This window comes from Mauremys mutica, chromosome 3 (genome assembly GCF_020497125.1).
Source record: "Mauremys mutica isolate MM-2020 ecotype Southern chromosome 3, ASM2049712v1, whole genome shotgun sequence".
Lineage (NCBI taxonomy): Eukaryota > Metazoa > Chordata > Testudines > Geoemydidae > Mauremys > Mauremys mutica.
Genome location: NC_059074.1, coordinates 61,641,445 through 61,664,391, shown reverse-complemented (window position 1 = coordinate 61,664,391; position 22,947 = coordinate 61,641,445). Strand labels below are relative to the sequence as shown.

At 39.3% G+C, this 22,947-nt stretch overlaps 1 protein-coding gene and 1 long non-coding RNA gene across 4 annotated transcripts in view; one reads left to right on the top strand and one right to left on the bottom strand.

The window, feature by feature from the left end:
* Window positions 1-22,947, bottom strand: part of MEI4 (meiotic double-stranded break formation protein 4) — a 131,664-nt gene that overhangs the window by 24,523 nt on the left and 84,194 nt on the right. The window lies entirely within an intron of this gene.
* Window positions 3,942-5,323, top strand: LOC123366972. Of its 2 annotated transcripts, XR_006578241.1 has the most exons (4): window positions 3,942-4,017; window positions 4,380-4,529; window positions 4,733-4,831; window positions 5,110-5,323. It is a non-coding gene; the product is annotated as an uncharacterized LOC123366972 (long non-coding RNA). The 2 variants fall into 2 exon arrangements; XR_006578240.1 differs by lacking the exon at window positions 5,110-5,323 and having other exon boundaries at window positions 4,733-4,909.

Here is a 22,947-nt window from a genome sequence, read left to right as displayed (position 1 = left end):
CGGTTGCCGGTCCCGTGGCTCCGGTGGACCTCCCGCAGGCGTGTCTGTGGAGGGTCCGCTGGTCCCGCGGCTCCACCAAAGCCACGCGGGACCAGCAGACCCTCCGCAGGCACGCCTGTGGGAGGTCCACCGGAGCCATGGGACCAGCGAACCCTCCGCAGGCACGCCTGCGGAAGGTCCACCGGAGCCGCCTGCCGCCTTCCCGGCGACCGGCAGAGCACCCCCCGCGGCATGCCGCCCCAAGCACGCGCTTGGTGTGCTGGGGTCTGGAGCCGCCCCTGTTGCTGACAGGTATTTTGAAATAAATTACCAAAATAATTGAAACTGGCATGATTGTATAGTGTTATTTGGACAAATAAAATCTGCAGAACTTTGCAGAATTTTAAAATACTGTGCACAGAATTTTAAAATTTTGGGGACAGAATGCCTCCAGGTATACATTTTGTACATATCATGTTTCAGGGGTAAACTGATTGTCACAGTGGTCAGGAAGTTATTCGTTCTCTCCCTTCTACAGTAATGTACATCTAGGAGGCGTATTAGATTCTCTCTTCTTCCCCCAATTCTAATTCAGAGGATATTGGAAATGATCTGAGAACGACCATTTATTTCTTCAGATAGTGATCATTTTCTCTACCAATCATATGGCCAATGTTTATTTTTCCTTCCAGGGGACTTTCACCCCAACACCATTGTTTTTTCTTTCAGAAATTATTTCAGTCTCCTTATCAATATGTGGCAGTTATAAAGACACTAAAAACTGACTTTTTACAGCGCTGTTAAGACACAAGTTACCTGAACTTCTCATTTTAAAGCAACAGGGAATGTTTTCTAATAATGTTTCAAAGGCATGTGAATATTTATCTGGATAATTAAAACTTACAAAAACAAACAAAAATACTTGAAACAGGGTTGGGGGGGCACGGGCGGGGAAAGATTGAGAATATAATATACCCATTATAGCCTGCTCACTGCTATCCTTAATTGTTGTCTAGGGCTTAGATACCATGGTGATAAGTACCTCAGAAACAGCCAAGACAGGCAGTCATGAAAGAAGACACACGATGTCTACTTGTTCTGACTGTATAGCCATTGTCTTCAGTTAAATTACCCTACAAATTATCATGCTTCACAATTTATTATTTTACTAATTAACATTTCTTTTAAGAGCAAACCCCATTGAATGCATTTTTTGTTTTCTGTTTTTTCAATTCAGATTTCTATATCTGGTCCAGTCTGACATCGTTGCCACTAATCCCAATTAACAATACTAATACTATATTCACCTGCCAGGAAAATTTGAAGTGATCAATTCTACATTTCAGTGTTTAGACAAATGTCACATCCCCAAGCATTCATTTTTATAAAATGTACAGAAACCCTGTAAAACATTTTATCTGACTCAATGGGCACCAAGGGCCTGATTCTGCCATCCTTACCCACAATGAGTAGCACTTTCTCCTCACAGGGACTACTTGCAGGGTCCGGTAAAACTCATTTAGCGTAAGGACAGTAGAATCATCCTCTAAATTAATATATCTGTGATAGTTTCAGTCCATTCCAGGAAAAAAGTCACACAAGACATGAATCTGTAGCAGCAGACCGTTTCACAATTACAAATCTAAGCAAAATGTTGACAACAAATTTCAGAAGTTCCAGCCAATCTCACTTTGGAGGCTTGAGGACCAAGAGTAAGAATAGTGTGCTAATAGCATATATAAAGTAAAAATATTTTGGCAAAACACTAGAAGACAGTTTTGGTAGCAAATGAAACAGGCACTTTTAAAATCCTACCCCATAAAAGCAAAGATGCTCTTTCTACAGACATATAAGAAGAGCACATCTGTGGATTGTATTCCCCCCAGGTCATTAAGCAGAGTCATCTATTACTAATATCTAATATATAAAACAATGTTGTGAATTACATGAAATTCTTAAACCTTCTTAAGCAGTATTGCTCTTATTTCTAATGTGATTTTCTGGATATCTTGTGGGACATTAAATACTAGCAATAACATATTAAGACTTTCACTTCAGAATAGTAATTCTAATAGTAATCATCTTGGAAGCAACCTGACCAGGAAACAAAAAGATTAACAATACAAATTCAAATCTGCATTATCCTTTTAAAAGACAGCTAAAATATGAGTCACTAAGAAATCTCATTTAGAGAGAAGCATATTAAAGTGAATGTATGAGCCCGCTTTTATGTCCCTGTGGTAACAGGACTAAGAATGTATAAACCAATCTCCCTCTACTTTACGATGCAAAAACCTCAACTGTCAGATCTGACATTCCATTATGTTATTTGTATGATGTATGCCTAGAAAAAAATCAATATCATTCTTCACAGCTGATGCTTGAAATACATTTTATAACAGAAAAGCTCAAATAGTGTAAAACTGGCTGCTAAAATACTTTCTCTCCAAACTAGAGGAAACCACTGAGGAATATTCCTAGTTGAAAAGGTTTAATTTATTTAGGGCTGGTTTATCCACTCCAATGGAGATCTTAGGGGAAGAAGCAAGAGGACCAGGAAACTCTAAGGTTGATTTCATGGAAATTCTCAATTAGGGTGCCCTCAGATTGGACAGTGGGATGGGCGGGGGGGGGAGGGAGGAGGGGAGAACAGCTCCCTACTCCTGCAAGCCCACAGAGGACAGAAACTGTAATCCTGCATAGAGAGAGAAAAAGGTCTGCAGAAGGCCGGACCTTTAAGACAGTTCTGTTGTTCCCCTCAAGCAGCACAGTTCCCTCTGGAATGCATTAATGCTACTTCAAAAGCACCACTGGATACACAAGAATCTGGGGCAGCAAGAGATGGTACCACAGTATGCTTTTCCATCCCTCTCCTTAAAGTCCTGTAGGTCACTTACCCTATAAAGTTTCAGTGGAGGAGCTTTCATATGGTCAAGACAGGGAGGGTTGATGATGCTTCAGATGTTGCTCTCCCTAAGTAAATTAATCTGAGTAAGTTTCTACATGCTCTTGTTAACAGGGATAATGGGTAAAAATGTAAATAGCTTTAAATCAGTGTTTTTAAATAAGTTTAAGAGTGAAATCCTTACTCTTCTCATACCGAAGAAAGGCAGGCCTGTAAATGGGGGAAATGTCTCTGTGACCCTCTCCTCCTCCTCCCCTCCCCAGCTGCTGGCTCTGAGGAAGTGAAGAAAGGGCTACAGGGGGGTCTGCTGTTTCTCCTTTACAGTCAAGTGTCCTGGGAAGGGATTGGAGGTTGTTGTTCTTGACAAGAGCTCTATTTTAAACAAATTTTTCTTGAATCTTGCTGTGAACAGAGACGGTAATGGGAGCTTTGGAGGGAGCAGCTGCAGACTCTTTGCTTGGAGGTAGTGGAACTTAGTGAGTGGTGCATTTGGTCTCTCTGTGGGTTATTCCCACTTGCTGCAATCAGCTGTTCCGTGGCGTGCAGTAGGGGGAGAGGCAGAGGAGAAAGAGCAGGATGCACTCGGGGTGAGGAGGCGGAACAGGGTCTGGGTGGAGCGGGGCGAGGAAGAGGCAGGGAAGGGATGGGGCCTTGGGGAAGGGGTGGAGTTGGGGAGAGGCCTGGGACACAGCAGGGGGTCAAGCACCCCATGGCACAATAGAAAATTGGAGCCTCTGCTCATGGGGGGTTAGACTCCAGTGTGTCCCCGATTGTGCTCACCAGGCTCTTTCCTCCACTGCTTGTTAGCTTGATTGCTTTGTTTATCTTACACATAAACATACTTTCATTGTCCTCTGCTTGTAATTGAGCCAAGCAGACAGGTAAATCCACATTCCTTTATCTAAGGCAGGCTTGATCTATTCACTACCTCCAAAACATAACATATTTCCAGGACACATAAATAACTCTTTATAGACAACTGCACATACATCACACAATGATATTATGACCAGCTTGTCATCAATTGTTGTATGATACCTTACAAGACACTGTTTGACTAAACATTCTGACAACAATGTGCTGTGTGTACCCTTTGCCAGTTGGCATAAAGAGGCTTTTAGGATCACAAACAGGTTCTGCTCCATACTCATTGGCAGACAGTAGGGAAACAGTATTTCCTTAGGGAATTAACCCTTTTGAGGCCCAACTTCTAGCTAGTGTGAAGCTGCCAGTAATGGCAGGTCATCTAACAAATATGCTGAGTACCATTCTGAGTGCTGTACTTGCTCATCTAGAATAGCTGATTCTTAGTACATGCATACTTAATTTTTAGAGGTTGGATATATTGTAATATTTTAAAACCTATTCACAAGAGCAAGGATTCAGTCTGATTGAAAAATACCATTTATGGTCTCAGAGAAGTAATAATACCGCTATGCCCCAGCCACTATCAATGTGAATTATTTTAGATCAGAAATTTTTTTCTCTCTTCTAGGAAAGGTCAAAAAAGACTCCCAGCACGAGACCTTAAGAAAAGCCAACAGCCGGCCCAGTGTGGAGGAAATAACTATGGCAAGAATTTAACCCTCTTTCTGCCTGGAGAGATATTAGCAACAAAGGGCTATTGAAACTATTTGCAAGGAAGGTAAGCCACACCCCTTATGTCCTTTGAACCGGTGGATGTCTGGGAAGTCATTTTGAATTTTCACTCCAAATAAAGAAATGGTAAAATTAGCTTATCTGTAATGTAATGTTTTGAATGGGTGTCCAATGCTTTAGCAGGCCTGGATGCTGTATTTTGCCCACTCCTATGGAGGCAAAGCAAATTGCTCCTTGTTCTTTTCACAGGGATCCTGCAAGCACCTCAGTCTTCTGCCTCAGCATTTCTCTCCAGACTTCTATCTTCCCATTCATATGCTGAGATTCCTCCAGAGAGTTTTCTTTCAGGTATTTCTTCTTGAAATATTCCTGCACTCCCTCCAAAGGTTAATCTGAGTCAAATTCTTTCAATCAAAGTAATGAAGCTTCACCAAATCAATATGGTTGCACCAGTAAAATCTACAGCATAATTTGGAACACAGGGCTTTATTTTTTCCAATATCTTTTAAGAAACGGAGAGAACCATTTATGGGTCAAGCATTGATAGCACATTTCATAGAAGATAATGTTATCTAATTGTAATGTATTTGTGTTCCCACTCCTTTTGAACATTTTCCATTTAATAGGCTCCTAAAGTGCTTGTTACGCTGGAAGGTTTTAATGACCGTCTTACATCTAGAAGAAATCACAGACCTCCTTAAAACTGATAGACTTGCCACTCACCTTTCATTTAGCCTGAAACATCAGAAACCATTGCCCAAGGCACTGGGCTACAAAGGAAGACCTGAGCAAGCACTCACACAGAGAGAATAAGAGAGGTTCCCTAGAGACTGATTGCAAATGGAGGGGCTGGTGCACTGATTGGTTGGAGCTGTGTGTGTGTCTGTGTGCAAGTGAAGTGCAAAAAACAACCAGAAAGTCAAGAGAGCCCACAGACAGAAAGAGAAGCAATCATGACCTCTGGAGAGGCAACAGTGACAAAGCTCTTTGGCACAGGACTGGCTGAAAACGCAGGCTTGTATTTCTGAGCAATGAGACTGCCTGCTGTTGTTTGTTCCTGCTGCGTTCAGGGAAACAGAACTCTGTGTACATTCTTTTCACAAAATTGCACAAAAGATTATAATACATTTCTCCTCCTAAAGAAAACAACCCAGCAAGGCCCTACATATTGACTATAGTCCACCAAACAGCCATTATTTTCTAACAAATTTCTGACACTAATACCGAATACTGGATTTCAGTGGGAAACCTAAAGGGGCATGGTGCAAATATATAATTTCATGTAAAATAGAGAAGAAAATCAAGCTCTGCTGCTTTTCTTGTTTAGTTATGCAAAAGTTACGCAAGGTGTAAGTCTCTGAAGAATAAAAGCCTGAATGTGTGAAAAATCAAATTCTGAATAGAATATTAGGATTCAACAGAGTTAAAATGACTTAGCAGTTTAGCCGAAATCTGTGAAAAATATATAAGAACAGAATATTTGATTGCAAAGCCTATGAGGTATGGAATACAATAAATTGGTACATCTAAAAGATTAAAACATGCTGTAAAGCTTAATTTTGGATGCAATTACTCCTATTTCAACATGACATTGATGGAAAAGTCAATAGATTTGTTTCTAATGTGTTTCTGGACTTTCTATAAACTAAAATGGTCTGACTGTGACAGAGTAGGGTTTCTCCTACAACTTTAGTTTGCCATTAATAGTTTCATTATACCGGTAGATCTTCTACATCTCAAAGAGAAACTTCTAAGGGCTTGGCTACACTTACAAATTTGCAGCGCTGCAGCAGGTTGTGAAAACACACTCTCTCCAGCGCTGCAAATTGCGGCGCTGCAAAGCGCCAGTGTGGTCAAAGCCCCAGCGCTGGGAGCGCGGCTCCCAGCACTGTACGTTATTCCCCACAGGGAGGTGGAGTACGGACAGCGCTGGGAGAGCTCTCTCCCAGCGCTGGCGCTTTGACTACACTTAGCGCTTCAAAGCGCTGCCACGGCAGCGCTTTGAAGTGCAAGTGTAGCCAAAGCCTAAGTGTTTTCAATTTTTTCACATAAACATAGTGTTGTAGAAAGACAGGGCTAACTGAGCTTCATGGTATTGTTGAACAACAATGTGCACTGACACAGAGAGGTAGTGGCACACAGCCACACACTGCCCCCAATTCTGGGAGGCATTCCACAGCTCCTGGGAAGCACAGGAACTCCCCTGCCACTCCTTAGGAGAGAACAATGTGCAAATCTCTGCCAGGGCTACCATTGGAACCATCCTACTGTAGTGATGTGTGAACACTGCATCATCACACTAGTGCCAGAGAAAGCAAAATTAACTTGAACGGGGATTAAAACTAGAACCTTTCTTCATTAGCCAAGCTGAGATATGCAAAAATTAGACAGCATTATGTAACAAAAAATAGATATTTAGAATTCCTCCACTTTTAGGAAGTTAAAATATTATTGGTAACAGAATAAAGAATTAAAAAATAATATAAATTAATATAATAAAGGGCCATATTCTGCAAGCCTTACACAGTCTTAGCTTAAACAAATGGTTATCAACTTCCGACAAATCTCCAGCTCTGTGGCAAATTAATTGAGAAGGTTGTGATGAAGCAACTCCTGTAGAATTTGAGGTCCTCTGATTTCTTTGACCTAGCTCAGACAGGTTCAAGGTTTGTGTAAGGTAAGAAAAGCATGCTGGTGTTAGTGATCTGATTCTAACAACAGAGGAAGATAAAATGCGTGTTGACTGTTTTATATCTGCTGGCTGCTACTCTCTCTCTCTCTTTCCCACTGCCCCCCTGGAACTTAGAAGGTAGCAATGGACTGTGGTATCCAAACTCAACTGATGATCCCATGCAGAAGAACATCAAAACTAGGGAATGTTGTCTGTCCATTAACAACTGCACATCAACATTCTGGTGAGAAGGGGGATCCTGAATGCAGTAATGAACTTCAGAGACCTGGTATTTTAAGACAGTCATCAAACCAACATCATGTTCTACATCAACTGCCAACCATACAAAAAAGGTACAACTGGTTCAGAACACAGCAGCCCCTCTATTCAGCAACACAGACCACAAAGAGCTAGCACCCCCAGGCTCCTCTTTCTTTACTATTTCTCAACTGAATATGAGGTCAAGCTCAAGGTTTTGGTACTTATCTTCAAACCTTCCATGGAGTGAACCCAAGCTACATAAAGGATTGTCTCACCCTACATGATCAGATATGTGCTACTTGTAAACTTCAAAAATGAAACTCACATCTGCAAAAGACCTAGTTTTCTTGCCAGATGGCCTACAAATCTGGAAGTTACAAAAGATCAGGATGATAAACTGGATGTATAAACAGTGGCATATCAGGTATGAGCAGGGAGTGTATACTGAATTAGTATGACTACTACTGGAATACTCGGTGTAGTTCTGAAGCACACATTCGAGAGACAATGTAGTCCAGTAGATAGGCAGGGGCGGCAAGTTGTATGGTGCCACTGGTGCCCGTGCTCCACCAATATGAGACCATGGGGGCCTGGCTCCAGCAAAGTTCGGAACCGGGTCTCTCCCCCAGCCCCACCTGCTGCCCCCACATGCCTCCCCTGGAGCGTCCCCCCCTAACCCCTCCTGCCACCCTCAGGCAATTTAAAAGGGTCCGGGGCCCTCACCACCACCACTGGCAGCATAACAGGGCTAAGGCAGCTTCCTGCCCACTTCTCCGCTTCTGGAAGTGGGTGGCATGATCCCTGTGGCCCCTGAGGGGCGTGTCTCCACACGCTGTCCCTGCCCCCAGCTGTGGCCAATGGGAACTGTGGGGGAGGTGCCAGCGGGCAGCAGCGCATGGAGGCTCCTCTGTTCCCCCGCCTTGGAGCTGCTGCCGAAATAATATCTGAATCTCACAAAAGAGGAGGTGGTTTACTTTTGCTAAAGTGCATTCTTAACTAAAAGAAATCCTTGCATCTTGCCTTACAAAAACAAGAGACCCAAGATATTAAAACTGTGCCAAATTAGAAATATGCGCTACTCAATTCTCTCCATACTCATTGCTTGTGAGTAGGTAATTCTATCCAATAATTAACAGTGAAATTACAGATAGCAAATGCTTAAACTTTGTAGATGAGTAAATAACTGAGGCTTTCTTTACAATGCTTTTAACTGCACATGAACAGTGTCCTCTGCTCATGCATTATGCTTTGTTAGACAGATATTGTAGAACTGATTTATCATGATTTCTTAAATTGTTAAGCATGATTAAAGCCATTCTATTCCCAATAAATTGCAAAATTGCAATAACGTAAAAGTTCATATTAACAAATCAAGCTAAAAATACAGACCACCTATGTCTTCAGAATGATTTCAGCTGAATGCTGGAAGCATAATATGAAAAATATGACAGGAAGTTACCATAAAATAAATAATTAAACAGATAGGGATTAAACAAAGTCAAACTCCGTCAAAATTAAGAAACACAAAGCTGCCTTGCTAGACTCCAGTTGACACCTAATAAATTACTGGTTGTAATAAGGTTAAACACCCATGAGGAATAATAATCAGAACAGCTAATAAAATGAAGCGCATGGCATAAAAAGCAATATAAAAAGTCAAGAGTGATAATGCAGGCATCAAAGCATCAAAAAATATAGGCACTGAGGCAGCAACAGAAGTACTGCAAATAGAGGCAATGAAGTTCCAAAGCAGGCTCTCCAACTAACAAAAAGCAATGAAGTGGGACCTGAATCACGGAGGTAAGGTACTGAAGCATTAACAAAAACCTGAACAAGGGAACCAGAGAGAAAAATAGGCATGAAAGTGAAGCATCTGAAAACCAGCCAAAGTGCCCAAGGCAAAAAACCCTCACTAAAATAATGTAAAACATACCTGGATCCAATTGGAGGAAAGGGACTTTTACTAGAAAAGATACCTGATTGATCTGAGCAATCCAGGGAGGAAAGATGAAGCAGAAAAGAAGAGCAGTGACTGCAGAGGATTAGCTCCTTTACAGAGCATTTTTACCAAGTGCCATTACAGAGAGATTTACTGGGAAGTTTCAGAGGCAGTTTTTAAGTCCAACAGCTGGTGCACTACCACCAGTAGGGGAAATAGCAAATGCTCCGTCCTGCTACTATTACCCTTAGTGCGTTCTACCAGTCTCATGTGAGTGATCTGAAACTGAGAATCTGCCAGGTGGTTTGTTCAAAGAAAAATATCCTTTTATCAAAGTAAATTTGCTGCCTCTCCATTTCAATGAATGCCCCCTAGCTCTTCTATCATGAAAAAGGGTTAATAGGAGTGCCCGATTTATTTTCTCTATACCATTCACTGTTTGTATATTTCCATCAATAACCCTCTTATCTGTCTCGTCTTTAAATGAACAGTCCCAATCTTTTCAATCTCAGCCAGTAAGGAAGCCTTTTGATGCCTCTAATTATTTTTGTTGCCCGTATCTGAAACTACTTATTTCTACTACTTTTTCCCCCTTGAGATGAGATCATCACAATAGGCCAAATCTCCCTAACTCAGAATTTCTTACTTTACGGGTATATCTCATAATCTTAATGATATCTTAATACAGTTGCTTTGCATTTAAGTATAGTAGCTCAAGATCTGTTTTCTGTACTTGTTAAAATGACAATAAATTAAATTTGTCTTCAGGAACAAGTTCAACCTGTTCAAGTATGAAACAAAATAATCATATACCACAATTACAGATAAAATTACAACAACTAATAATCTCTTCAGATTTAAAGTTACAAGCGCTTATATAAACTTGCTAAACTAATTGATGAAAGGCTAACAACACAAAATAGTACTATGCTTACAGGGATTTTTAATTTAATACAGTTGCTCTGCAGAACAATTTTTATTTTAGCTATTTCAGAAATGTACTTAACAGCATATCAAGACAAGACAATAGTATGTGAAACAAGTTTATTAATGCAAATGTATGCCATGATTCATACTGAAAACAAATTACAATGGTTTAATCAATAAAATGAGCTTATAACAAAGATCTATCTCATATAAAGAAGCATATTAAGATTCTACACACAGTGCAATTGCTGTTATGCTGGCTGTATAATATTTATGTTTGTAAGCAGTTTTGAATCTCAGTCAATTATCTAGTCTTTCTAAGTGCTCCTCCTGCGTCTCTTTATCACACTCCTTTGAGAAATTAGTGGCTGAATGACCGGGATCATTCTGTAGCAACAAAGCTTTTCTTGTTTTATGTTTATATTAACCCAACACAAGTTTAGGTATGACATTTTTTTCATAAAGTTAAATGGTACAAGTACAATATAATTAGGTAAAAGGAGTGATAGTTCTTTCCCAAACCCTTGAAAAAACTGGAATTTACACAAATGCCAAGATGACCACACTCATTGAACTGAACTTCCTCTTTTATTTCCAGCTTCACTCCCACTCTCAGAACTAACTACCTGAAGCTGTTTGTAATTTAGCCTTATTCTATTCAGAGTTATTACTGTTGGCGGCAGCTCCTGAAATAGGGAACTGTCTGTGTGCAACTTCTGACCACTTTTATTCAAGGACTTCCCATAGCATAAAATCAACAAGTTGCACTAAGACGATATCCAGACTCCACATCACTGATTTCTGCTCAATGGTGAAGTGACCTGCAAGGTCCTTTGACTCACATCTGCTATCAATTGGCATTGGGGTGACATTGCTACATTAGGTTCCTATACCAATTAATATCATTGAGATACTGAAAAGAATGTGCAAGAACATTATGTTCTTTTGCAGCAGGTGTTTCAAGTACACTTTTGAATGTAATTCTGATGTTTTTTCTGCCTATACTATGGTACACCTTCCCAGCCTGTGAAACCTAGTACTTCTGTCAAAGACAAGTTGCAGTTTATGTTCAGCATGCTATTATTTGCTCCTTAACACTGGAACACAGATGCATAACTAGCACCAGGGTAAGGCACCATCTTGCAGTAGCTGAGGGGTCTTTATGCCACTGACAATCTGAAAAAGCAATAACCCATGCTAGAGAACAGGAATCCTTTGATGTACTAGAATCTGGCTGTTGCTCCTCATTATATTGTTACAAGGTAGCTCCATTCCCTGGTTTCCAAGTTTTAGCACTCAGCAAAACCCCTCATCCTGGCAGACTCCTCTTTTTGAGCAAACCTCTGATCAAAGTTTCTTAGCCTCAAACAAACATTAACTAAAAAAAAAAATAATAATAATCCTGAAACATACCTGTAGATACATTAACTGCAGGTATAGCCATTTATACCCTGGTGGAGCTTCCAGACTACTAGTTTCCCTCAAAGAAAATTACTTTATAAGGGAGGACTAAGATCTTTCTTTCTGTCTGTGAGGAGCTCACCAATCTGAAATCTAGACTGTAATTAACAGAATCCCAGGTGAACCATAGGCAGGTTTAGGCTTATGCAGGAATGCTGGGAATGGGTGGTGTAGAGGGTGTGTGACTTCTCTTAGACCACAGTCCTGAGAACTGTGTTCAACACAGTTTCTAAAAATGTCAAACAAAGGTGTACACTGACCTCCAAATTCCTGGCTGGAAGGATCTACGCTGCAGAAACTGACTCTTTCTGTACATGCCTCTAAAGCAATGATTTGTCCCTGCACCCAAAACGTGAGGAAACCCTTCCGCTATGAAGAGCTCCTTAATGTTAATACACGGCCATCTTGCTAGGACTGAAAGGGAGCACACGTCCAACCCCATATTTGTACCAGGAATAGTATAGAAATAGAAATTCACTTTGCAAACAATGCTGGGATCAATGCAAAGAGAATGTTTATGATTTGGACTGCAACTAATTATGGCCTAACAAGATCTTCAAACTAATAGATATGATTAAATACCAAAAGCTTATTTTACACTTATGAAGTTAAAAATGATATGAAGAAATGGATAAGTGATCTATACTATTCATGGATCATCATTGCTGGGACTGTAATTATTTCTTAAATAGTATTTATAACATTCCAATTTATTTTAAGTGCCACAGTTCACTGCTCATGTTTCTGGCTACAATTGGCAGCTAATAAAACTATGGTATTCATGCAATTGTATGTTTTATTTATTAACTTGGTAGAAGTGCATTTATTAGGTGTCACATTAGCTGTTAATATTTGACTATGGTAAGGAAGCAGGCCTGAAGGTTTTGTTAGAAATAACTCAACTAGAACAAAACAACATTTTTCTTCGCTGTTCAGGTGCAATCCTTTATACTTTGCTTCCATGAAAGACTAACAAATAACTTCTCAGTTATTTGCCAATACTGAAAACAGTTTTAATAAGCCAAGACAGGTTTCATATACTCTTTATATGCCAAAATAAAAACTGACATGCATTGATTTAAATATTTGAAACAAGCATTTCTGCAGATTGAGCTGGACAGTGCTACAAGCGGGGGCAGTAGAGACGCTACTTGGTGAACCCACTGCTGCAGCATTTCTGACAAACAAGAACAGGATTTCATGAGATGAGCCTTAGAGGAGAGACAGTGGAATATACATCTGCTGCTGATCTAGACAGGAGAAGCATGCTGCTGACTGGCATAAGTGCTGGACATACATCACAGCTGGAAGAACACACTCTCCCACGGTTATGATTAATGGTGGATATCGCAGGAAAGAGAAAAGATGGGAAGAGTGAAACTGATATGACCTATTCATTAGTGATGATACCTGAGCAAATTGAGACTCGAGGTTCTCAGCAGTAAGTTCCTCACTGGCGAAGCTACACAGGCAGGTGATTCAGCAATATGACCTGCTGTGCCTCTAGGCAAGAACTGCTGAAACCTTCCCTTACCATATGTAGAATGAAAGAAACAGTGAGTACTATATGCTGCACTGGAGTTGACTAATTTAAAGGTTGGTAGGAACCTATGAAAACCTGTTTGAGAAAGTGGGATTACCACTTGTTTGTTATCATTGTTAAATTGAGACCCGATAATTGGGTCATATAATTTAGGATTTGATCTAAAAAGCTGTAAACAAATCTCTCTAACCTTAGCACCATTTAAAAAGGAGGGCAAGGACTAAACTGACACGGCAACCTGAACTGCCTTTATTATTTGTATCATGGGAATGCCCAAAGGTTCCAGTTAGGATCAGCCAAAAAAGAAAAAAAGTCTTAGTAAGAGACAGTCCTCACTTTGCAAGGCTTACATTCTAATTTGAAACAAAACTCAATATGTGTAAAAAACCATACAGAAGGAGGGAGGGAGGGAATACAAGGATAATGTTAACATGATCACAAAGTTACATAGGCTAGCTATGCAAACACAAATCTTTTGTTTTTTATATACAAAAGAAAAAATACTATCAAATATGCTCACCTTCCACTCAACACAGACATTATTAGCTAGTCAATTTCTTAGAGGAATCACAACAGTGCTGGATGTTAAGGAGGGGCTTAAAGGAGAGTAAGTCCTTGCACATTAGTTCAAGGAGAACATTCCATGCATGAGAGGAGACATGAAGAAACTATGGAGATGTTAAACAAGAAACAGATAGATGGACAACCAAGGCTGGCTGTCATTGACGGAACAGAGGCAATACCATAAGAAACAAGAATACTTAAGACTTTTAAATAGTTTTTGCTAAACTTCTTATTTTAAACCCACAAACAACAGTAATGACCTTGAATGATTCCTGGAGTATAGTCAATAATAATTATTTATGTACATGGAAGAGAGAAAAGAGATTCTCTAGAAAAGTAAAACTGAAGAGACAGTTCTGGGGACAAATAGATGATGTTCTTAGATGTATTCTGAAAATAAATATGAAAATAATTGTCACCTTCAATAAATGTCATGTTTCATTTAGATGCAGAGAAGAAGTTTCACTACAGGCTGGAAAAGTGCACATTATTCTCAAGAGCAATGGTAACCTAATGCATGACAATTCCTGCTGAATACAAGTATTTCATTGCTAAAAGTTCTTAGTAAGATGTTTCTGAAGAGTTGGTTTTTCTGAAGTACAATAAATGCTATAAAACTGAGCAGACAGCGAGTCATTGATAGGGATGTCACAATTACTAAAGTAACTGCACCTCTGAGCTCTCTGTAGTCCTCTTTGAGGGCACCCCACTTAGGTTTCGGATCTTTAGCCATCACCTTTCTCAGGGCAGAATCCCATTACTCTTTCCCTCTAGGCTGGGGAATTAGGCTGCAATTTCTCCTACAATTCAGTGTGGTCACCTTACCAAGTCTGAATTTAGTTCAGTAACTGCAATCCAGTTCTCTCAGGGACAATGACCGATTTAAACAGTGACCAGCCAATCTTCATAAAGCAAAGATTTATTAAGAACAAAAGTATTGCAGAGAAAATGTATTTTGAAAACAATAAACAGCTTACATACAGGTTTTAGCTTACCATCTTCTGTATATTCTCCTATATCAACTTGGTCACATAAAATTCGTCACTCCTTTGTTTGCCAAGCTTCTCTAACCAGGCATAACAAGTCTATGCAATTTCCCTCCCAGTGACTTTAGTTCCTGCAGGAAACTCAGGCCACTCCCCCAGCCCATATAGATCATATAATACTTATAAAGTTGATACAATCGTCTTTGAATAGCCTATGATTCTATAGCTTACTTCCCAGGTTCCCAGTTCCTGATAGCTCATTCATGCTTACATGACCTCTCCACAGTCACTACATTGCTTGTCCTGTTTCAAGAAAGAAATTAACCTCTTTACATCTAGCAGGTAACAATTCAATGTGAGAGGGAAAACTGAGTCACACAATTTTTCATAAAAATAAATGATACGTTCCCCAGTTCTCCACAAGCATCACAGCACACACTGCTTCTAAGAAGCATGAGTAACTAAAGGGAAGAAAATGGGAACTCAAAAGTGAATATGGTGAACACTCAAATTAATAAAAGGAAACTGATTTATATTTCTGTAACCAAACCCTGAGTCTATCATTTTAAATACTTATCAACATATTATTTTACAGGTAGCGCCCTCACACAAACATGATAAGAATACCAAACCATCAGAGCAAAGGCTCTATCCAATCCCCACTGAAAACACTGGGAGTCCTTCCATTAATGGCAGGCTTTGAATCAGGGCCCCAGAAATTTAACCTCTGAGTTAGTACAAACATAGTAGAATACAGAATGTGTATAAAACATGGCAGAAATGCAAACTAACATATATTGGCTATACTGTGTGCCTTAGCAAATATACTAAAATATGCGAGAACACACCTGCATGAACTGGTTATACTAACATTTTTACCACTAGCTAACTTTTCTAAACTAAAGGCTCTCTTTGAACAAACCCCCCCATGCTTGGGTTAATTTTATTGACTCAAGTTCCTCTATAAAGTTTTAGCTGCTTCATAAGCTGCTTCATAACCTTTACTTGTTTTAACTGATTTTTTTTCACCCTTTTTAAACCGTATTTTCTAACATTTCAACTGAACCATGTCTGCCAAAGCAATAAATCCATGCGTTAAATTTAAGATTTTAATGTGTAAGTGATGCATAGGCAGAATGCTAAATCACATTCTTGCCACAAAAGAACAAATGGTGTATAATTTGAAAGAGTTTTTAGAGAAGGGTAACAGTATATTCCTGGAGATGAAGCAAGAGTACAAAAGAAGCCTTGTTGTGTCTGATTCACTGGCTGGCAAAATTAATTTGTTCCTGTTCACATTCTAAAAAGAACATTGCTCGGTATCTTACGCAGTTGTAATTTTTAAGTCACTGTCAGGGCACCTTAGAGCTTTCGTAAAGGAATCTTTTTTTTACTATTACTTAAATTGAAAGAAATAAAATAAATACATTTCAGGGCTAGAAAGTCAGACATTGTGAGCTGCTCTTAAGCTGGGAGGAAAATAATCATTATAAACAATGGAGAAAATCAATACATTAGATACCTCATTTATTTTATCTTTCAAATATATGTTTAAAACTGTATGCAAACACATTAAGACATTCTGAAATTTTGTTGTACACAACATATTTCAAACACAGAACATATTGAAAATAAATCTTTATTTTCTTTATTGTGTCACTAATGTATATTTAGAGTAACATGGTTATGATGAAACAAAATATTTAAAGTTAAGATGAACAGTATGCTATAAATAGCAAAAAAGAAGAATTTAAATATGGTGAATTCTGTAATTAGCAAAAAATTAGAGTATAATTTAAAATACTACTCAACTGTACTCAGTTGCTATTAACTGATATTTATAAAAAATCTTATATTGACAGCCATCACCTCTGTAAGCACCACATTACAATCAACACTCCACTAGTTCTCAGCTAATGTTTCTGCCAGTTTTTCAGGAATATACTTTATCACATTTAAAATATAATACTATTGTATGTATATTATATTACATGTACAGAGTTACAGAAAGCAGTAATTATATGACAGACAAGTCTTACAGAGAACTGAGAGTATAGGTTGAATTAGCACAGAGAAGCTGCTTCAGAACACAGTATTCACAGGACTCCAAATCACAGAAATCCAGAAAACAGAGATGCTTGCTCTGCAGCAGAACTGACATTCAGAAGCAAGATCATCCACCAATCTATTCCACAACTGAACTGCACAAATGCTTGAAGGAGAAGGGAGTTTGAGAATCCTGTGTTTCACAAATCCCGATTTACAGGTCTGCCAATCCTTTTTTAACTTACATGTGAAAAATTCTTACATTTTTGCTACGCCCTTCTCCATTACCATGGCAATATAAAAATAATGTTTTTACCTTAGCCTTATGTCAGAGTGCTCAGCACCATGTCAAACAAACAAACAAAAAAAGCCACCACAAAAAAAGTCCTAAAATTGGGTTTTACCAAGCTAATACCCTAAGCTCCATATAAAGGTAACAATATTAATAATATCATTAATTTCAAAGTATTAAAAACTTCCACTTGTGGATTGTTGTACTCTGTTGATTGATTTATCTCTGAAGTTAATTCCATTCCCAGTTACACCCCTGAAACGCTACTGAAATCAGTAACAGTGGTATAACTCCAGTAAAAATAATAATAATAATAATAAAAAAATAAAAAAATTGGAGATGTACCTATCTCCTAGACGGGACCTTGAAAGGTCATTGAGTTGAGTTGAGTCCAGCCCCCTGCCTTCACTAGCAGGCCCAAGTACTGATTGCCCCAGATCCCTAAGTGGCCCCCTCAAGGACTGAGCTCACAACCCTGGGTTTAGCAGGCCAATGCTCAAACCACTGAGCTATCCCTCCCCCCCTTAAGAGTGCTCACACAATATCTCTACTAATGACTGATATACACAAAGCAGCAACTGGCATCCAAGTACAACTCCTAGGTATGCACGGAACAATACCACAAAACAATAAAAAGACTTTACTTTGGTAAGTCCACATTATAACACTGTCTGAACAACTAGATTTTGTCTCTGTTCCTCCTTAGAAATATATTGATAGAAGTTGAATATATGGAAAATCATGTGCAAGGTTCTCATCAATGATGGGGAGCGTTGTATTTCCTGCATATACAGATTTTTTTTTTAAAATATCAAATGGGTAAAGAGAAACCATAAAAGTGAAGAAATAAAAGCGTGTAAATGACATGGCACTATTTTTGGCAAATTGAAACACTCGCCATTTAGATCAGTGGAGTCTATAAATCATGTCTAATCTTGTTATAAACTAAAATGAGTTTTAATGATCAATAGAGATCACTCCATGTCATTAAACCACCTCACACAGTTTTGCATATTCCCTAACATTATCTGCGTGGAAAATAGATGAACTTAGGAAAAAAGTAATAACGAGGCTTACTACTTACATAGCAAGTACACTATATCGATAAAGTGATGACCTAATATGACAAAATATTCTAGAAAAAAAATAATTATGTTGTTTAATTTCCACATACAGTCTTAAAAAACATGTACAGCAGCTAAAATCCTGTTCCTTTTCTTTAAACTTTAAATCAAGGACTCTTGAAGAAGTTTCTGAGGCATTTTACTTCCTCTGAAAGTTAAAGCTAACTTTTTTTCACTGACTTATACAATGGTATCTATACTCAGGGGGAAAAGGCATGTTTTTACAGTGAGATTGCTATCACATGATAGTTATATCACTATAAAAATATGCCATTTTCCCTCAGTAGATATAGCCTACCAGGATTTATCCTGAAAAGCAGTCAAAGAATAATCACTTTCTTAGTAGAATGCTGACAAGTTAACTACATAACTCTCTAATTCTTGTAGAAGGACTAGTCAGACCATTATCTCTAATATTTCAAATTAATTCTCTCACTTTTATACGCTTCTCTATATACTGGTAATTAGCTGGTTTCAATCATGAATAGCAAGATCTAAAAGCAAATGAGTCTTTTGCCTGTGGAACCTTAATTCGGCCTACTTGTGTGTATGTACATAGTATAATACAGTCTTTAATTACATGATCGCGTGCTGTTTTTTCCACAGGGCCCCTACCTCAATCAGTGCACAAGATAAATGGTGCTCAACTGATGAGCAGCTATTAAATATTTCTTTTATCTATATTGTTAAATGAGGCCTTCTATACTGCAAGCTAGTCAAACTATGATCTGAACAAAGAATTCTTAATTTCCTCATTGGCTTTTCTAAGACACTCATCACTACAGTATCTAAGCAATTCACAAACATTAATTAATTTATCCTTACAACATCCCCGGGAAGTGAGGGAGTGGGTGTTACAGTCTTTTTACAGATGGGGAACTGAAGTACAGAGAGATTGAAGACAAAAATGTTCACTAATTTTGGGTGCCCAATTTGAGAGAAGACCTGATTTTTCAGAATACTTAACATTTTATAGAATTGCATATGTTCAAAGCGCAGCTCCCATTAATTTCAGTTGCAACTATGACTGCTCAATATTTGAAACTTCCTCCCTCTCAAAAAAATAAAAATAAAAATAAAAAAGTCTGAGGCAGTCACCTGGCATGAAAAATTTCAGTCAAAATGGTTAAAGTTTAGCAAAATTATAAACACTTGAAAATAGGGTCTTATAATGAAAAAAGTCGGACAACCTTAACAATATGGTTAGGCGACAGTCTAGCTCAGTTTCACAACTCCAGAGCCATTTCTGTTTCCTTAGCAGCTAGGTGAACTAAGTGGGAGAAGCATCCTTCATACCTAGTATACCTGTGACCTTTTTTGTTTTTAGCAGTCAGCACACAATTAGCCTCTCAACCATAAAGCATTTATCTAAAAGAAATGCAACACACTATCCAGACTTAGCTAAAAGTGCTTATGGAAATACCATACGGAATCATATGTCAGTGATCTCTAATAGAAAACTTGGTGAATGGCCTCCGGTTATTTGGAAGGAGAAAGCAAAGAGTTTCTCTAGCTTTCAAGTCTTCATATATCTCTTGTGTAGCAACTGGAAAATATCACCACTGTGCAATACCTAACGGCATATTTCCACTCTACTACTTGTGCTTTATGTATTTAAAAGGTTTTAGGAAGGTAACTTTGCAGTGGGATAAATTAACTCATTTGCACGTCCTGCATGAATAATTTCAGAGACTGTCATTGCTGAAAGAACAATTCTCTGTCAGGAGCATTCCCAGCCTGGATGTGGGATGCTGCTACTCTACTTGGCTTCATTCCAGGCACCTTCACTCTCTAGCTGTTGCAAAGTGAGAGAAGTTTGGACTTACTGCTTTTTCAAAACACTTCCTAGGCCAGAACATCCTCCAATCAATTTTGCAAGTTAAATGCACTAGGTGTATGATGAAAGTATTGTCTCATGTCTATTAACTTAGACAACTCATTATAATATTTATGAGACATTTAAGTTTCTTGACTCCACAGATAAAATGCCTGAAAAAAAATATTAGACGTTCCAGAGATAGCTAACTTCATTTCAACTTCTTGAAGTTAGAGATGGATAGAGGATCTCCTGTGGTCCATCCCATACAGCACTTGAACTATAACTTTCTCCAGAAAGATAGAATCAAGAACTATGTGCACAGATGACTTTTGGGATATTTCTTTATGGTAAATTCCATTCCATAAGCTCAAAGATACTTTAGAGCTGATGACCTTTCTATAAGAAAAACTGTCAGTTTTCCCAATACCAGCATAATATACACGTGTGGCTTTTGCTGTAATTGTTATATTTCAAGGTTAGAAAAAAGTCTCACGTGTCATCACTTCCCAAAATAGAATCATAGAATATCAGGGTTGGAAGAGACCTCAGGAGGGCATCTAGTCCAATCCCCTGCTCAAAGCAGGACCAACACCAACAAAATCATCCCAGCCAGGGCTTTGTCAAGCCAGGCCTTAAAAACCTCTACGGATGGAGATTCCACACCTCCCTAGGTAACCCATTCCAGTGCTTTACCACCCTTCTAGTGAAATGGTGTTTCCTAATATCTCAACCTAGACCTCCCCCACTGCAACTTGAGACCATTGCTTCTTGTTCTGTCATCTGCCACCACTGAGAACAGCCTAGCTCCATCCTCTTTAGAACCCCCCTTAAGGTAGTTGAAGGATGCTATCAAATTCCTCCTCACTCTTCTCTTCTGCAAACTAAATAACCCCAGTTTCCTCAGCCTCTCCTCATAAGTCATGTGCCCCAGCCTCCTAATCATTTTCGCTGCCCTCCGCTGGACTCTCTCCAATTTGTCCACATCCCTTCTGTTGTGGGGGGACCAAAATTGGACACAATACTCCAGGTGTGGCCTCACCAGTGCCGAATAGAGGGGAATAATCACTTCCCTCGATCTGCTGGCAATGCTCCTAATACAGCCCAATATGCCGTTGGCCTTCTTGGCAACAAGGGCACACTGCTGACTCATATCCAGCTTCTCATCCATTGTAATGCCCAGGTCCTTTTCTGCAGAACTGCTGCTTAGCCAGTGGGTCCGCAGCCTGTAGCAGCGCATGGGATTCTTCTTTCCTAAGTGCAGGACTCTGTGCTTGTCCTGTTGAACCTCATCAGATATCTTTTGTCCCAATCCTCCAATTTGTCTAGGTATCTCCAGACCCTATCCCTGCCCTCCAGCATATCTACCTCCCTCTCCAGCTTAGTGTCATCTGCAAACTTGCTGAGGATGCAATTAATCCCATCATACAGATCATTAATAAAGATGTTGAAAAAAACCAGCCCCAGGGGGACTCCTCTTGATACTGGCTGCCAACTAGACATCAAGCCATTGATCACTACCTGTTGAGCCCGACGATCTAGCCAGCTTTCTATCCACCTTATAGTCCATCCAATCCATGCTTTTTTAACTTGCTGGCAAGAATACTGTGGGGGACCATATCAAAAGCTTTGCTAAAGTCAAGATATATCACATCCACCAGTTTCCCCATATCCACAGCCAGTTATCTCATCATAGAAGGCAATCAGGTTGGTTAGGCATGACTTGGCCTTGGTGAATCCATGTTGATTGTTCCTGACCAACTTCCTCTCCTCCAAGTGCTTCAAAATGGATTCCTTGAATAACTGCTTCATAATTTTGCCGGGGACTGAAGTGAGGCTGACCGGTCTATATCACAGTATAGTATCACCAGGGAATAGTTGTCATTGATCATTTCCTTTTGATTTACATAGTTGGAAACACTCTTTACCACAACAGTGGGAACAATTCTCCACCACATACAGTTACTTTTGGGTCTCTCTTTAGCTGAAATCTGTTACGTAAAGCTGGAATCAAGTATGTAATTGTTCCTAAGAAAATCCAAACGGTGAGTTAAACATGTTCTAAAGGGTGACTTGGATCTTGCTGACAAGGAGAACCTTGTCCATTGGAAGGAGTCTGACCTGTTCCCGAAGTGCACCCTTGTACCTGGATGAACACATGGTCAGATCACTGAAGAGGGAAATGAATTATCTGCTGGTGGTACTCATGCCTGAGTTTATCCTAAAATGAGAATTCTGAGGCCAATTTGTTAAAAATGTCCATGAATCTGAAAAGCTGGAGTAAAAGTAGAGGAAGCAGAAAATTACAAGCAACAATTAGCTCGAAAATGAAGCCTGGCAGTAATTGCATTTACCTCCATAAATCCAGTAAATCTGGGCACGTTTGCACCACTACTGGTGTCTATAATATTTCCCACTGAGATTTCTGCTGCATTGCTAGATCAATGAAAAGTGTAAAATTAATAGCACTGTTTCAGTGCTCAGTGGCACACCTCTTAACGGTCCGAAAAGTAAATCTTAAAACCAATTAAAAGACTGATGTCTGTTCAGCATATGTGAAATTGACCCAGAGCTCTCAAGCCACTTCATATCACTTAAAGCCCCCTGTGTAAGGTGGGGTCAGGTGGCATGGCCACACAAGTTGGGGCCTCTAACACCTCCACATGTTGCGGAGGGAGAACTTTCTGTTGGCTCCAAAAAGGCTGCAATTGGCTTGGATGGGTTAATGACAACAGGAGTTGCTTGTGGATAGGGTGTGTGAATTCTGCTTCCCTCACCTATGTGAGGGGGGTGTGCATTTTACCAAATGACTTCTTTGAAGTCATTTAACTGGT